General features: G+C 42.7%; 1 long non-coding RNA gene across 2 annotated transcripts in view; it reads right to left on the reverse strand.

Moving 5' to 3' along the window:
* LOC131478373 (uncharacterized) overlaps window positions 1-17,873 on the reverse strand; it is a 193,481-nt gene that overhangs the window by 163,105 nt on the left and 12,503 nt on the right. For both annotated transcript variants that reach the window (XR_009244438.1, XR_009244437.1), the window contains exon 2: window positions 5,482-5,586. This is a non-coding gene — a long non-coding RNA (uncharacterized LOC131478373). The remainder of the gene's footprint in view (window positions 1-5,481; window positions 5,587-17,873) is intronic.

Consider the following 17,873-nt stretch of genomic DNA (forward strand, 5'->3'; position numbering starts at 1 on the left):
TTACTTTCCTGGAAGACTGCTTTGGTGTAATACACTGTAATGAGCAACCCTCTGATTTACCTGAAAGGCAGAGTTACACAGAGAGGGAGACACAGAAAGCTCTTTTACCCACTGGTTCCCTTTCCAAACAGCCTCAATGGCCAGGCCTGGGCCAGGCCAAAGATAGGAGCGAGGAGCTTTTCCCAGGGCTCCCACAGGGGTAACAAGAGCCCGAACAACGGACCATCCTACACTGCTTTCCCAGGCGCACTACCAGGGAGCTGGAAGAGAAATGAGGCTGCTAGGACTCAAGCCAGAGCTCACAGGGATTCCGACGGGCTAATCTGCTACCTTACAGCACCAGCCGCACATTCTCCACCTTACAGTCACATGATAGCAGGAAGTGGCACATGTAGGATTCTGAGTTAGCCATAGAGGCAGGCAGCACTGGGGACCACTCAGGGAGCTGAGTGGGACACAGGCCACCGCTCAGTAAGCACCCAGGGGAAGTCAAATGAAGCAGCAACCTAAGAAGTGGTTTGGAGAGATCTGGAAAATGTGTAACCCTAAATCCAAATGCCTAAGAATTTGGGAGGAACCGTGAGCCTGATACTGATGCTGGTGCTACTGCGATTAGAACAGTACGGTTGGGTGGAGTCAGAGTGTCCTCACTTATTGGCCAAGACGTCTGTATTGTGGGAACAGTCCCGGAAGGAGGACGTGTGTGCTGGAAGCCGACAGAGGCATTTTGTTAGGAACCCTGCTTGGGATGAGAGGAGAACAGGTCAGCGTGCCCTCGCCAGCACCCAGGAGGGTGGGGCTGGGGAGTGGAGAGTGGCCGAGGCAGTAGACACTTACCTCACAGAGGTGTTGTAAGAATTAATGACATCGTGTCTGGTACGTGGTAAGTGTTCAATAAATGTTAGCTATTGTTACATGGGAAAAAAATGCTTTGTCAACCATAAAATGCTATACAAATATTTAGATTGTGTAATTTTTAAATCACCATCGCGATTAGATCCTGGTTCTTGAGGCTTGCAATGCAAACCTCTTTGCAACATGCCATACTATGCCTATTTCATGCACTATTACTTTAAATTGAACCCTTTTTCAATAAACTGCATTATATACACTTGCTCATAAACAGTATTTCGTGCATGGGCGCTGTGTATCTTTCAGATATTTCCATAATGCATATACACAATGTAACACACAAACAGACTTTTTTCTTTTAAGAGCTAAGCTTCAGCAGTTTCTCTTGAATTTCATTCTGCCATTTGACTACATTATATTTCTGATGTTCAATTTGCACTGAGTACATTATGGCTTTCTCTAGGGAACAGAAAGTTTTTTTTTAAGTAAACATAAAATGCTTTGATAAATCAAAACATGTGAATGAGATTTCTGTTAAAAAAATGTTCCAATCTGTCTTGAGACTAGAAATAAAGCTATATTTAACATAATAAAAACCCATTAACTTAAAGGCAACAAAATATTAATAATATATTTCTCACAGAAATAATGCATAGGACATTTTAAAAGGTTATACAAATGGGCTTTGAAAAGTTCATGGAAAATGGAATTATATGTTAGTGCATTTTTTATGAACTTTTGGAAACCCTCTCATATAAAATAAAAAGGAAATCTTAGAATTTAGAAGCCATTTTGAAAAGGAGAAGTGGGGTGCACAGTGAGGGATTGCAATGTAGCCTGCACACCAGATCGGAGCTCTCATTTAGGGCTTCTAGTCTGGCTTCTTGCTAAGGCACCTGGGAACCAGCAGGTCATTGCCAAAGGGCTCAGCTTCCTGCCTTCACATGGCAGACTCAAACGGAGTTTCTGACTGTTGATTTCAAACTGGCCTAACGCTGTTCTCAGTTTTGGGGGGACTAATCATCAGACGGAAGATTTCTGTGTATCTTTCCCCTCACTCTATCATTCTTCTTTTCAAATAATACCTTTTTAAAAAAAAAAAAGCTGTTAAAGGCTGATATCTGATTTAAGCTACAAGTGAGTGTAAATCATTTGGAACCTATACATAGCAGATTAAATCATAAATTTGTCCATAACACCTTTCACAGTGAAATTTCAATAATATCCCAAGTCCCATGAAATCTCACCTTAATATTAGCTCTATGACAACAGTTGTATTCCCAATATCCACAATAGTGCTGGCTGAGTTGAGAGAAGCATCTTCCATCTGCTGGTTGATTACCTCAAGTGACTTTAACAACCTGGGCTGGGTCAGGCAGTGCCACTTGTGTTTATTATTTTAAGACTTTTAGTCAATTGACAAATATGGAAAATAAACTCTGATGCTGTATTTTTTAATTATTTATTTATATTACAAAGTCAGAGAGCTGGAGAGACAGAGAGGAAGATCTTCCATCAGATGATTCATTCCCCAAGTGAGCGCAACGGCCGGTGCTGTGCCAATCCAAAGCCAGGAGCCAGGTGGGAGACCTCCTCCAGGGCTGTCCTCGACTGCTTCCCCAGGTCACAAGCAGGGAGCTGGATGGGAAGTGGAGCTGCCGGGATTAGAACCGGCGCCCATATGGGATCTGGGCATGTTCAAGGTGAGAACTTTAGCCACTAGGCCACAGTGCCAGGCCCTGATACTGTATTTAAGGATACATGTTCCCAATTTGTTGCTTCACAGTACGCAACATGAAAATGACTTTAGAACTTCTCACCATGGCCTGGTGCACTCAGGAATGTGTTTATTTGTTAGGAAAATGCGTGCAAATCATTTGGGAACTGTACTATCTTGAAGTCTCTTCACAATTCAGAAATTTAAGCAGTTTCAGGCTTTCAATAAAGATATGATAAATAGCTTTTGATTCAACCCAGCAAATGAATCCAGCAAGGTTTTTACCTACTGCATTAGACTAGAGATGACCAAAATATATTCGCTATCCAAAGAGAGAACGAGAGGGAGAGAGAGAGAGAGAAAGAGAAAGTCCTCCCCCTATTTTTGCTTGCTTTTTCCTATCTCGGAAAAAAAATCATCCTTCCCACTTGGCTCTAATAGTCAACAGCAAACTTTTATAAACAAAACATAAAGACTGTGAGATCAGGTAGAAAGGTTATAAAGAGACGCGCTTCCAGGAGCATAAAAACTTAATGAAGTTACTTCCAACAATAACAATGAGAGGAAGTTTGGCAAGTGCTAATTAACGACTTTGACATGTGTGAATCTGTTTCCAATTATGAGATCTGAGTCCAATAATGAATTCTTTGAACCTATTTCCAAAGTAACATATTTGGCTCTCTAATAAAATTTCATACCAATCCCTAAATAAAAATAATTTGCAACCTTCATGATACATGAGAGGAAAAATGTCAAAGGGACACTGCATGCTCTTAATGAAAACTAATAAAAACAACTGAAAATTGTAAGCATCTGGGGAAAATGGTACAACATTAACCAAAATGAAAATACAAGAAAGCATTTCTTTTCTGTAAATAGACAAGACCATGGAAGACATTTAGTACATGGAGTCATAAAACCATTAGTAAATGTTCCTTTTACTGAGAGTTTTGTTAACAATGTATTTCCACTGTTGGTGGAAATATATTTAAAATAAGTTTATTCAGCCAGCTCTTGTTAATGGGTCTGTGGAATCAGTGCAAGTTATGTCAATGGTATCTAGACAAGAACCATGTATCTCAACATGCTAAAGTGAAGAAGAGTTGATTGATCAAAACTTCATCAATGCAATGTACAAGAGTACAAGATTAAGCTGTGCGTAGGAAATAGGAAACCCATCAGAAAGCAGATGACAGCCTCAAAGGGAGTAGCTGTGGGGCCTGAGTGGCGCTATTTACAACGGTATGGGCAAAGCAATGGAAAATCAGCAAGGAGAGGCCAATTCTGGAGGTGGGAGGCAGAGCATCTAGCGGAGAGCTGCGTTCACCATGGATCCTTGAACGTGCACAGTTGGTAGGGAAAGGGGGCTCTATAGCAGCACTGAATGAGGATCTATGCATGCAGACTTGGGCTCAGGGAAGGCTCATGCCCAAGAGTTCGGGACAACGCTACGAAAGAAAAAAATGTAAGATACAGGTCCTTCTCAACACCTGGAGCATTGCATAAATAGGTTTATTTCTCCTTGTGTGCAACTGTACCCATGCCATGTTCATTTGGCTGAAATAAAATGTTCCAAGACACCCGGTGCGGTGGCCTAGTGGCTAAAGTCCTCACCTTGAACACGCCGGGATCCCATATGGGCGCCGGTTCTAATTCCTGCAGCTCCACTTCCCATCCAGCTCCTGCTTGTGGCCTGGGAAAGCAGTCAAGGATGGTCCAAAGTCTTGAGACCCATCACTCTTGTGGGAGACCTGGAGGAGGTCTCCCACCTGGCTCCTGGCTTTGGATCGGCACAGCACCAGCCGTTGCGCTCGCTTGGGGAGTGAATCATCAGATGGAAGATCTTCCTCTCTGTCTGCCCTCCTCTCTATATATCTGACTTTGCAATAAAAATAAATAATTTTTTTTTAAAAAAAGGGTTAAACTCCATGTTTAAAAAAAGAGATTCTTAAAAAAAACACAAATTTCTCTTGAACATACTCTCTTGTGCTGGAATCCATATTACACACACACACACACATAATTAACAAATCATCCTTATGCCCTCATAGAGATTTTCTTGATGTTCATGTTTTTGGCTAACTGTAACTATTGATGCTGGTGTGGTGATCACAATGATGATGACAGCTACTGGGTGCAAAATGTTTACTGTGTGCAACAGTACTTAAGAAGTAGGAATTGTTAGTTTCTCTATCTTCAAATTCTATAGATTTGAGGATCAAGAAAGTGCACTGATACATTCAAATCAAGTCACTAGTAAAAATTGAGATTTGGAAGAAGACTACAGAACCTGTGTCTTTGGAAACTTAATTCACTTTTTCTCTGAAGAAAAGTAATATAAGCTTTGTTTTGATATTGGAAAGCTGATTGGTAGTCCTTAAAATGTCTGCTTGAAGACTAATCCAGCCAAACGTAAAGCTGCCAAAGATGGAAGACAAGCAAGAGAAGGTATCAGAGGCAGAGCGATCTGTGGGGAAGCGGTAGACAGGAATGTTCTGACAAGTTTCAGTGTGCTTGTCAGTCCCTGCCACTCACCAGTGTTTTCTGCAGCGTGTCTTTCTGCACGAGCTAGCATTTGCGTTTCCACTTCCTGCATGATTGCTGCAAACACTTGGAAGCCATATTTGATTATTCTGTTTCAATTTTGTTAAAGGCCTACAAAGCTCTACTAGAATGGTTTTTTGCCATGTGCATTAAACTTATCCCATGTCAATTTTGTTTGATTATAAGAAATATAAAGGAATTTGCTGTATACATAGGGCCACATTACAAAAGGCACTGCAAACCTGCTATAATAATTGTTTTTGAGACAATGTTAGTGAAGCATATTGATCAACCAGACCAGTAATTCTTCATGTTGTTTTGGTTTCAATACTTAAAACATTATAAAGAAATGATAAATCTCACTCTACTTTGTAGTTTCAAGGGGTAAATGACCATTTACAGATGACTCCAGCTTCTCCACAGATGTGCTTCCATCTCTGAACTTCTGAGCCCATTTTTCCACTATCAGATGACTGTCTAAAAAATAGATACAAAAAAATGAAACCCCTTCAATAAGTTAATTTAATGACCGGCTAACAGCTCTGACAAAAAGGTTGGTGATAAAATCAAAATATTTGTGGAAAATGACATATTGAGGTTAACAGTAGGATTCAATTATCCATGATATCCATTAGCGTGAAGGCTGAGTAGTTGCTGTAAATTTCCTAAAGCTTGGCTTGGCCCATAGCTTAAACCATATTTAGCAGAGAGATGAAAAAGAATCCACAGGCTTCAAGCTGATCTGATTTGCCTGGTGGCTGTATGCCAGGCTGCTGGAGCAGAGGCATCAACTGAGGACAAGCCTCTTCCATCCCTCATCTTTGCCAGGTGCTGGAAGAGATGTCACCTGGATCAGGTCTGGACTTAGGAAAGAACTGTCTGTAGTAGCCATTCATTATTTTTGTCTCTCTGGTATTCAATCTCTTCTTTTTGGGGTTATACAACTTCCAAATTTCCTTCGGGAAGACAGCCTTCCGCCAATCTCAGATCACATAGTTTGCTGTGGATTATGTGATTTATTCTTAGGCTGTCAAAACACTGAATTTCCTTAGCCACACTGACCTGTTCAAAGGTAGGTACATGAGCTAGGTCTACCCTAGCATTAAAATGCCATTTCTCTGGCACATTGATTGATTCACAACTAGGCACAGCCCCTCGTTAATCTGATCATAGTTGATTCTAAGTGTTAGGAATGTATACCAAAAAGTCTTTTCTTCTATGATTACTAGCATTAGCAATGATGTCATCTTAGAGCCATAGGGCACCTACACGGAATTCAAGATTGAAGGTCATGAATGCAATGCAAAGAAAGTAACAACAATAATAATAATGCCTGATATCATTGTTAGAGCCCCTGGATCAAACTCCTCCTGAAGATAGGAGCAGTAGACTCTCAGCTGCGTTAGCCAATTTATCCTTCTGTTAGCGTAAATGAGGTTGAACTGGATTTTCTGTTGCATGCAATGAGACAATTCTAAATACTTTATTTTATAACTACATTAAGTCTCAGTTACTAGTTTTTCTTAAAATGTCTCTCCCATTGTTCTCCCTTTTGATCTAGTACAGTCTTGTTATAAACATTTCACAATAAGTCTTCAGTGCCTAGCTTGACAGGCACAATCTGGCTTCTGCCTTCATTTGGCCAGCTCAGCATGTGGTTTAGCGGCATGAGGCCAGATAGATTACAGAAAAAGAGTACAATTTGAGTGGGAAGTGGCTGGAGTACCATGGCCTGCTTAGGAAAAGGCGTTTGTTGTGTCTGGGGAAAAGTGTCCTATGGTCATTTCTAAAACCAAGAATAAGATAGATCTGGAATATTGAAGACATAAAACATATTTCAGGAATATCATTCTGGAAAATCCCAGTCATGAGAGGTAGGGACATTACAGCTCAAGGGGAAGGAGGCTTCCCCTTCCTCTAGTTCTTGGATGTGGTTGAAGGCAGGCAAGCCACCGGGCACATGATTGGGTCACCGCAGATGGCTCTGAGAGCAACTATGCTAAACTGTACTTGGCAGGGGAATGCCAATCCCTGCCCAAAACATAAATTCTGTTGACATTTACTCAAGGAGTCAGGTGGTGCTAGATCTGCTCATATGAGCCTTTTAGTAGCCTCAGCTGAAGGAGATGGAGGCAGAGAAGCAAGGTGGCTGCCAGTAGAGCAGCTTACCTTCCAGCACTGTGTCAGCTGGCATGTATTGGCTTGGACTGAGAGTCCCAGATCCTCCACCAGTTAATTGTACGAACGTAAGACAGTGTCTAATTTACCTGTTCCTCAGGCTCCTTAATCATAAAATTAGTTTCCCAGAAGCTAACTGGGATGATCAAATGAGAAATGTGTGTCAAATGCTTAACACATAGTAGATGCCTAGTAAATGCTGCTTCCCCAAACACCCCTATACTACAGGTAAGTCAGTCATACCATTTCCTACACGGAGCAAAGAAATACCTTCCTAATGCAAAGAATGTGTTCCACCCTTACACATTCTATTTTCTCTCTGTACACTGCCCTACTGAAATTATGTTCATCCTTTAAGATTTAATTCAAAAGTCACGACATTCATGATGCCTTCCTCCTAACAAAATAACATCTTGCTTTTAGTGCTAGCTGTTTGCAACACACAAAAACCGCATGGAGGGCAGTACTGCTTAATCCTGGTTGCATATTAGAACCACTTGGAAATCTATTAAAAATATTGACGCTTGGGCCCCAATCCCAGAAATTCTGATTTAATTGGTCTGGGGTGAGGCTCAAGCATCAATATGCTTAAAAAGCTCCCCAGGTGATTATACTGTGCAGCCAAGATTTAGAACTACTGATGGGTGAATGAGTGTGCTCTTAAGTAATGTTTATCAACAAATTCAGCCTAAGATATTAATGGCTTAAAGTTTTAATAGACTAATCTTCAGAATGCTTGCATTTTTATTAAAAACAAAGCAATATTTTGCTCCAAGAATACAAAGATAAACAAGATTTTTTAAATATTTGGTCTAGAAGAAAGAATCACAATTTAACTGGGGAAGTACAGAAAGAACTGTCAGCATAAGGTATGATAAGTGATGGGCACCCTAGAAATTGTTCTTAAATTGTATCAGAAGCAAAAAGAAGAGAAGGCCACTAATTTGGAGGTGGTAGGAAACCAACTTTGAAATGTGAATGACATCAAACTGAGTGTTGAGGAGTGATGACAGGGTTATCAGGACAAATGCAAGCAAATGATTATAGAGAGAACTGCAAATATGGCAGGGTATTATTGAAGCATGAGGGCTACTTCTCAATCACACTTGTATTAGCTGCTTTGCTGGCAATGGACAAACTCCCAACTTGAATTACTAGCCATTTTTTTTAAGAGTTTCCTTCCAAAACCAATTCGTAAGAAAAATGAGTATGACAGGGTCCCAAGATGATTGCACCAAGAGTTTGAATGCCCAAGTCACTGTTCTTCCCCTGTCCAAGATTTTTGTTTTTGTCACATTCCTTCTTTGTCCATTCTGCCACGGCTGAGGTCAGTACCCAGAATAGTAGATTTTTACCCTTCCCATACATGGAATTATTTTGAGAGTCCAGATTAGTCCTTGACCACTCCTGGACTAAACACTAAGGTGACATATGGAGGAAGATATAAGATAGCTTATTCAGCGAGGTTGGGTTTGGTAACCATTTTAGTCAATCACTGTGACTAAGGAAACCATCTACAGGCAGTTGTCAGCTCCCATTCAAATAGGTCCTGTGATTAAAATAAGTATTTCTTAGAAGAGAGGAAGTGAGGGCTGTTTGTGAAAGAAAGGAAAAGTATTAAATATATCTTAGAGATGAATATCTACCACAATCTATCTTTGCCTACCCAGCTTGCTATCTAAATAATTTCCCAGATTCCTGTCTGTGTGGTTGATTGGCTCCGATTCTCCACATCACTCTCTATTTATACCTTTTCAATGCAACGTTGCAGCAATTTCCATCAAGAGATGGACTCTGTTTCCTTCCCATTCCAATCTGGGCAGGCCTTGTGATTTGGTTTGACCGACAGAATGGGACAGAAGTGACAGTGCTAGTTCAGAGCCTTGGCTTCCAGAAGCCCTGTTGCTTCTCTTTAAATTTCTGCCACTAACATGCGAACAAGTCAGGGTAGTCTGATGGAGGAAGGAAGACCCTGTAGGCATAGCCAGATTGTTCTAGACCAGCTAGCCACCAACTAAACCACTAAATGAGTCACAGAAACATGAACAAGCCCAGGCAAGATCAGCCAACCCTAGCCAAGACTAGAAAAACTTGCTCCAACAAGCCACAAACTCATGAGTTAAATAAATGGTTGTTGTTTTAAGCTACTGGATTTTGTGGTTTCGTGTTAACAGAATTTTTGTGGAACTAGATAACCAATACAGCCACCAGTTTACAAAAGGCAATAATCCCACATATAACCACTGAAATGATCAACTCACCTCAATGCCAATAGCTTAATGTTCAGTATCACAGGGTCAGATCTGTTACTATCCATTAGATACAAACATGACTTTTCTGACAGTAAAATTTAATGGAGGAAGAAAATTAGGTTAATGCCATCTTAAACTTGCCATTTAAAGATGAGGAAGAAAGAAACGAAATACAAGGGCAAATGCTACCTAGCATCAATCCCTACTATTGATCCTTTCCCCTAACTATCCCAATTCCCTTTGGGAGTTGTTCCTGGCACTGTAATATACAAGTGTGACCTTGACAAGCATGCAAGAAGTGATTCTTGCCACCCCCATATATACCCAAAAAATACCCCAATGGACAGGGATAATAAGATAAATGACAGCTTTATCAGGTCTCATTGGCATCTATGTGTTGAATCATCTCCCTGGCAATATATCGAGTTATTTAATTGGTCAATCTGGTCGCTCAATTTCTGCCAGCTGGTTGATTTTCATTCTCTATTTTCTTAACCAACAACCTTGAAACAAGGGAAAGAGGCTTTTGAAAGTTTGGATACCCCAACTGTCCAGTTTATCTACAATTGGTGCAGAAAATCCTGGAGGCTAGGGTTTTTCTTGCAGCTTGAACAATGACCAGCTTTATACTCGGGATTGGGACTTCTCATTCAACATCATGAATGCTTTGTCACTAGTACCAGAAAAGTGGTCCAGCCTGGTATGTGAACTAAACATTACTCTCACTTTTTTCCCCCTAACCTCTACTGAAGACTTGGTTTGAAGAGTTAGGGGTAGCATTTAGCCTGGTGGTTAAGACACTTATTAAGGCACCTGTATGCCACATCAGAATACCTTAGCTCCAGCTTCTGACTTATTCTTCTTGCTTATTCTTGCTTATGCATATCCAGGGAGGCAGAAGTGATGGGTCAAATAGTTGGGATACTGCCTGTCCTGCACCCATTCTGGGGGTGTGCCATGCCAAATTGGGCCTTAGCACCTGTGTGCACACATAAGACCTGGGACTGGAAGTAAGCCTGGTAGTAGAACTTCAAGGATTCTCCTTCCAGGCTGCTGCTTTCACTGATGAGAGTGAAAGCTGGGACTGGGGGTAGGGTGGTCTGGGCAGACCTGTAGCACCTATCACCGAGCATGTGGGCTGGGTATGGGGACAAGCCAGACTTGGCTAGGCTGCTGCACCCACTAGCACGCACAAGAACAAAAGTAGATGGGCCCAGCACAATGGCTCAATGGCTAAATCATCACCTTGCAAGTGCTGGGTCCCATATGGGTGCCAGTTCATGTCCCACTTCCCATCCAGCTCCCTGCCTGTGGCCTGGGAAAGCAGTAGAGGATGTCCCAGTGCCTTGGGACCCTGCACCTGCGTGGGAGATCTAATAGAAGCTCCTGGCTCTTGGCTTCATATCAGCTCAGTTCTGGTGGTTGTTGCCACTTGAGTAAACCGGCAGATGAAAGATCTTTCTCCCCATCTCTCCTTCTCTCTGTAAATGCGCCTTTCCAATCAAAAGTTTTAAAAAAAAAAATAAAAAGAACCAAAATAGGTGTAGGCTAGCAAGACTAGACTAGTGCTGGCTAGCAAGTGCTGGAACTTGGGGCTTGTCATGTCAGGCTGGATTGCAGTACCCTCTGGCAAACACAACATTCTGGGTTGAGAACAAGTCTGGTAGAGCAATTGTGGGCACTCTACTGCTAGGCTACAGTTTCCGCTTGGTGAGTAAAACAGCCAGGGCTGGAGGCAGGTCAGGCTGGACCAGGCTGCAACACCTGCTAGCATATGTATTGACTGGGTCTTAGGAGAATTGGGCTGATTGAAGCTGCGGCATCCATGCCTGTGCATTAGAGCTATATATCACTGTGAGATGGGCCAGGTTGGGCCACAGCTCTTGACAGCATGGGCAAAGCCATGGCCAGGAATGGGCCTGGTGCGGATTATAAGGGATTGATCTGACTAGGATATGGCACCCGAAGGTGTATGTGGGACTGTGGCCTGTGTTGGGCTGGGATGGACTAGGCCTCGGCATTGGCCAGTTCACATAAGAGATAAGTTTGAGAGAAGAACTGACTGAGCACCTACATCCACCAGTAAATGTGTTAGCTGTTGTGGTTGACAGACTGAACCTGATCGTGGAATTGGCTGGTGTACACAGAAGTCATGTCTGAGGTTACTCCAGACAGGGTTTCTTAGGGGACTCCAAAACTAGATCTCTGGACTCAAAACCTGACCACAGTAGGTGGCCACAGTCTATGTGGTCAGACCTTATGACACATGTAACAGGACTGAGCCTCCTTGGCTGCTGATGCCTGTGCAGTGGATAGCATGACCTGATGACCTGGGCCTGCAGAGGATGTTAGTTGCCTTGTCACAGTATGGAAAGCAGAACAGTTTGAACAATTCTCCTGACCAAGCTTTGCAGTAAGTGTCTGCGTGTGCAGATGCACTAAGGTGGACATGGTCAGCCAATAAACCTTAGAAAGATTTTCTCCACCCTGGTACAACAAAGCCAATGATGTGTCAGAACTATCAAAACTACTCAGGTAGCGTCTTCAAAATGTTTTTCCCCACTTCAGAGTCTCTAAAGGATCATCGAAAGACTGTCCTACATACCCAGGTGCTAAGATATAGTGTGACAGCAAAGAGTGGTCTCACCCCCTGCCTCCCCCCCTGTCTCCCCCCAGCCACCTATGGAGACAGGAGAAGAAAAAAAAAAGAACTGAAACAAATTTCTCACCCACCTCGACCCTCCCTACCTTGATGTGCTGGCGTGTAACCTTCTCAACTATGTAAATAATAATAATATATTATAATAATTATATAACAACAATAATAATTCTAAAAAAGTGAACCAATGGATGGGTATACGTTCTGTCAGATACACACTCACAAATTAAACACACACACAAAAGAATTATATCTCTGCCTCTTTCACATGCTTGGTTGGGAGAATGGGTAAGAAAAACTGAATCTTTGTTCTAGCCCCAGGCCATTACTGAAAGGGTTCTAGAAGATAAGACTTCTATTTTTCCTGGGTTTCCCTGATATTCCATTGCAATCTGTCAGTGCAGGAATGCCAGACCTTTAGCACCACACGATTATTACTGAGGGACACAGAAGAATTTACTCCACACAGGAATTTTTCTTTTCTGCTGCTCTGCCTTCAGCCTGGGGCAAAGCAACCCCTTCTCTTGCAGCTCCATGCTGAATGCCATAAGGAGTCACCCCTCCCTCCACTAACATGACATTTTTCAACCACATCCTCAAAAACCTTTGCCTTGAGGGACATGTGGTTTGAATTCCAAGAGACCACAGCCTAGTTTAACATACAGCTTCAAAATCTGTGTAAGTGCGCAGGGTTAGTACTATGGGCTTGGACAATTATTTCCAGAAGGATGCCCCCTCCCAGAACACCAACATTCTGGGTGAAATAAACAAATTCTTGACCATGAACACTTCTCTGAAACTGACAACTCTGATCAATTGGAAGAGGTTGCACAAAGCGCTGTGTGAAGTGGGATTCTGAAGGCGTGCCTGCATGTTGTGCAAAGCACTGCCATGATTAATTAATTATGTCTGCTAAGGTCAAGAGACAGGAGAGTAGAAAGGTATGTGTCATCTTTTGCATTCTTGTTCCACAGCAATTAAGCTGAATATCAGGTTTAATATATGATTTTTTCTACATAAAAGACTTGAGAATTTGATAAGCATTTGAAAGAAAATCTGAAGAGACTAATAAGAAAAATAATCACTCTAACTTCCTCATTGAACATGCTCACTTTTTGGAAAACCAGTTCACTTCTATATAGAAATCGACATTGTCTACAGGAGATTTTGTTTGTGGTCAAATGTGCTCTAATCACCTCCAGCTGAAATATTCACATGCTTTCATTTGTAAGTATTTTTCTTTCACAAGAAAAAGAACACCTTATATTCTATGAAAATAATCTTGATTTTCAAGGCATCAATAAATACCTGCTGTGCCCGCATCTCTCTTATGAAGTTCAGATGCACTTTGAATGTTAAAATCCTGCACGCAAGTTATGATTATTGTTTTCCTCACTTAAAGACTAGAACACTCATAAAGGAATCATTTTTACCACCATGTACTTCTTAATGTTTTGATCAACCCTCATTGATTTTTCTTCCCCAAGTGCTCCAGCCTCCTTTAGGAGTTGCTCTCGGGATTGTGAGTAGGATCTTGGCAGAATGGTGATTCCAGCACTCCCATTCACAAACAACAGGACGGAGGCATTGCATGCTGTCTACGTTCATTTTCTGAATTGCCCAAGTGTAGGCGTATGAGAAAACCCAGCACACCTTGCTGCTTGCTCCTGAGCTATTACTCTAGAAGACAGGTAAGCATCAGTAGCAGCAGCAGCAGATGTGCTTGTAGCTTTAAAGGGAGCTATGATGGCGGCAATATTCTGATCCTGACTTGACCATGCCTGGAAGTGACCTTGGCTCTGCCTCTTGTCGCCTGGCCTCCTTGTGTTCTGTTAGTTTTCCAAATCACGTTTTTCATTCCCAGTAAAATTCTGCATTCCAAGCAGAATGTTCTCCATCGTGCTTTCTGTGTTGATGCATTTATTCCTTAAGCCTGCAGTAATATCTGTTATGGATGGTATTCTTGAGCAATGCAATAGCTGATAGGCATAATGGATCTTGGCCCTCCTACTGTGTCTTGTTTACTGGGCCTGGACATATAGCAGGTGCTCAATAAATCATTGTGGACTAAATCCCAGTGATGGACATAGCTGGCTTGTGATCTCTGGTCTTTAGTTAGCCACATTCTGGTCCCAAAGCAGCTCCCGACAATGTGTCTGAATTCAAAGGAAGGCCCAACCCAGCTGAGTTTGTTCTCTTTTAATCAGTGAGGTAAACTCTTTCTAGAAATAATCACTTAGAAATCTTTCTCTTATTCCTCTTTGACCACTCACAACTGCTATAGAAATTGTGCTTGATCCTGTCGTCCCAAGCAGAGGAGGAGACTGCTGGAATGGAAGACGGACATTGGGCAGACAACTAATGAGGTCTGAAAGGAGAAGAGAGTAACAAAAATAATCAACAATTCTGGCCCCCTGAGAGCTGGAGATCATGGGAATCTAGGCCGTCATGGAAACAGAAGCTCTTCCTAATATACACGAGCCCTGGTCCCTGCGGTCTGCGACTTCTGCCCAGGCTAGGCCCTACCCCTGCCGAGGACCTGTTAAGTCTGAAGATGGGGCCCTATTTTTAGTCACAAATAAGTATGCTCTGGCGGGAGAGGAGGACTTATTTACTCATGGGAACCAGAATGATTACAGCTGAACAAGACCTGAGACGCCTAGTGCCTGCTCTCTGCAGACAGAGTGGGCCTCAATGGCACAGAACAAACAGCTTGGGTCTCCCATGCAATTTTAACCATCTGGCCCTCCCGGTCAGGTGTGCCACGTGCTGCCTGCAATCTTGCTGATACTTCTCTGATGCCTTCCAAGGGCTACTGCAGAGATGTGGCTTTGGTCTATCCTTCTGGGGATCCCATGAGACCCTACTCACCCAGCAATGACCCTTGCCGCTCTACCCTTCCTCCAAGCTCCCTGTTTCTGACCGCAAGGACTAAACAGTCTCATATACGGCCCCACGAAGGCTCCAAACCCTGGGCCTGAGGAGAAGCTAATTGGTTTTTTACAAGCTGAAGATAATCCAAACATTTAAATATTGATGTTCATCTCTGAGTAGCTATAAACACAAAAGGAGGAAAAGAGACTGTTGAACTGCTTCCCCTCATTCAGCCTCGCCATGATAATGGTCTTGAGTCAATAAACCCAACTTTATAAAGCTGGGTTCCATCTGAATGCAAAGCAATGGCGTTCCTTCTCACCATGAGAGCATGGTGCATGCAGCTGGTGTCATGTACAAATGCACCCAGCAAACCTCTTGCCCAGGTGCGAGGAGGACTGTAGGATGCTGGAGTCCTGAGATGAAGGAAAAAACATGGGCAAACAAGATTCATTGCCTAAAGAAGCATTTCCCAGCAGCCACTGGGTCCCTGACAGTTACCTCTAGTTGGACTGGGAGGCAGTAGGCCTTTGTATTCCTTTTCTCCAAGCACATCATCTGTGAGGGCACAGGTGGGGACTCGAGATGTCAGGGGGAGACACCTGGCTGGTATGTCCAAGAAGGGACTACGGTGCCATTTTATCACTTCCATACTGCTGTTTATTTCTCTCTGAGAGGTACTGTGTGCTTCTATACCATGTCCAAGGCCTAACAATGCCCTTGTCTATATGTCCTACATCTACTCATCTTTTTCTTGCATAACTTTATATTATTTCTTGAAAATGCTCATTAACAAGGAGACCAAGATGTATTCCAGTGCCGATACGTCTGTCTTCACTGTTATCATTACAGGCTTACAAAGCACCACTAGCATCCGACTCCTTTCTAAACCATGACCAAGGCATACTCTTAGGATGTCGTAACAGTTGTCTGCAATGCTGGCATCTCTTAGTGGAGTGCCAATTTGAATCCCAGCTGCTCCACTTGCCACCCAGTTTCATGCTAATGCACCTGGGAAAGCAGTGATGGCTCAAGTACCTGGGCCCCTGCCGCCCGTTAGGAAGAACCAGATGAATGTCCTGATTTCTAGCCTAACTCGGCCTGAATGTGCGTGTCAGAATCGACTGATCCCTGTCCTCCCACTTCCATTACAAGTAAATCTTTATAAAAGATGTACCAGTTATAATAATGGCTGGATCTCTTGGCTCAATGAAAATACTCTTAATGTTACAATACAGGTCATAGAATCACAATTGGCTAGTTTATGTATAATTGAAAGTTGGTCTTTTCCACATACGCTTCTATGTGAATATGTACCTTGTATTACAATTCTATAGAATCTCTTGTTCTTGTTTAGGTCTTAGGCTTCTTGAGGGTTGAGTCTTTACTACTTTGGAGTCCTGAAGTCACAGATTCACCTCTACTGTCAATCACATACTGATAAAACTAGTTTCTCATTTTCCTCTTTTTGTAAAGGCTTATTTTTATTGTAAAGGCAGATTTACAGAGAGCAAATGCAGAGAGAAAGATCTTTTATCCACAGGTTTACTCCCCAAGTAGTCACAACCACCAGAACTGAGCCGATCCAAAGTCAGGAGCCAGGAACCTTTTCCAGGTCTCCCATGTAGATGCAGGGTCCCAAGGCTTTGGGGTCATCCTCCACTGCTTTCCCAGGCCGCCAGCAGGGGGCTGGAAAGGAAGTGTAGCAGCCGGGACACGAACTGGTGCCCATATGGGATCGCAGCGCTTTTCAAGGCAAAGATTTAGCCACTGATCCACTGCACTGGGACCTCATTTTTCTCTTAACTGATCACTACTACTCACCTGAGCAGTTAGGAAAAAAGAAAAGAAAAACTAGATTTACTTAACCAAAAAATTTAATCTTCTGCAAGTTTTTCTACCTAAATAATTCAACCCAAGCGGGAAGAAACACTCAGTGTTTTAGCTTTCTGCTGCTGCTCACTGGCTTTCTGTCCCCTGCAAGTGCCAGGATCCCCTATGGGTACCAGCGTGTGACCCAGTTGCTCTGCTTCCTAAGTACTGGGAAGCAGCAAAGGATGGCCCAGAGTCTCCACATGGGAGACGAGGAAGAGGCTCCTGGCTTCAGATCAGCTCAGCTCCAGCCATTGCAGCCATCTGGGGAGTGAACCTGGGAAAGATCTCCCTCTCTCTTTCTCTCTCTCTCTGTCTCACCTTCTCTCTGTAACTGCCTTTCAAATAAAAATAAAATAATTCTTAAGGAAAAAAAAAAAGAAAGAAAGGAATTGTGCCTAGGAAACTATGACACATCCTGAAGCATCATGATTTCAGACATGAAAAGTGTAAAAATATGTGTGTGAGGCATCTTCAGAAGGTTCATGGGAAAGCTTTTGGGTTTCAAAAGTACTTCTGTATCAAAAAAATTAATTCTGCTTTTCTACAAGCTTTTTGAATCCTCTTGTATATTAACGAGATAATGGATGTGTCTGACGTCAGCCCCCAAAACAGGGATGGCGGCCTGAGCCCTGCTCACCCTCCTTTGACTCGCCGGCTTGCTTAGACCAACAGGAAAGGGTTTGGATTTCTGTTCTTGTGGTGATCTCCTTGCTGCTAGCTCAGGGAGCTAAGCTGGACTGCCTAGTTTCTCCAGAAGGAAAGCTCCTGGTCAGCCATGCTTAGTTCTTTCCTCCACACTCCCTTAAATTTTATTATTATTTTTATGTATTTAAAAGGCACACACGCAGCACTTCCATGTGCTGGTTTACTTCCTAAAGAAGGCCGGCCATAGCATGATGCGACCAGGCAGGAGCCAGAAGCT

Source organism: Ochotona princeps, chromosome 31 (genome assembly GCF_030435755.1).
Source record: "Ochotona princeps isolate mOchPri1 chromosome 31, mOchPri1.hap1, whole genome shotgun sequence".
Classification (NCBI taxonomy): Eukaryota; Metazoa; Chordata; class Mammalia; order Lagomorpha; family Ochotonidae; genus Ochotona; species Ochotona princeps.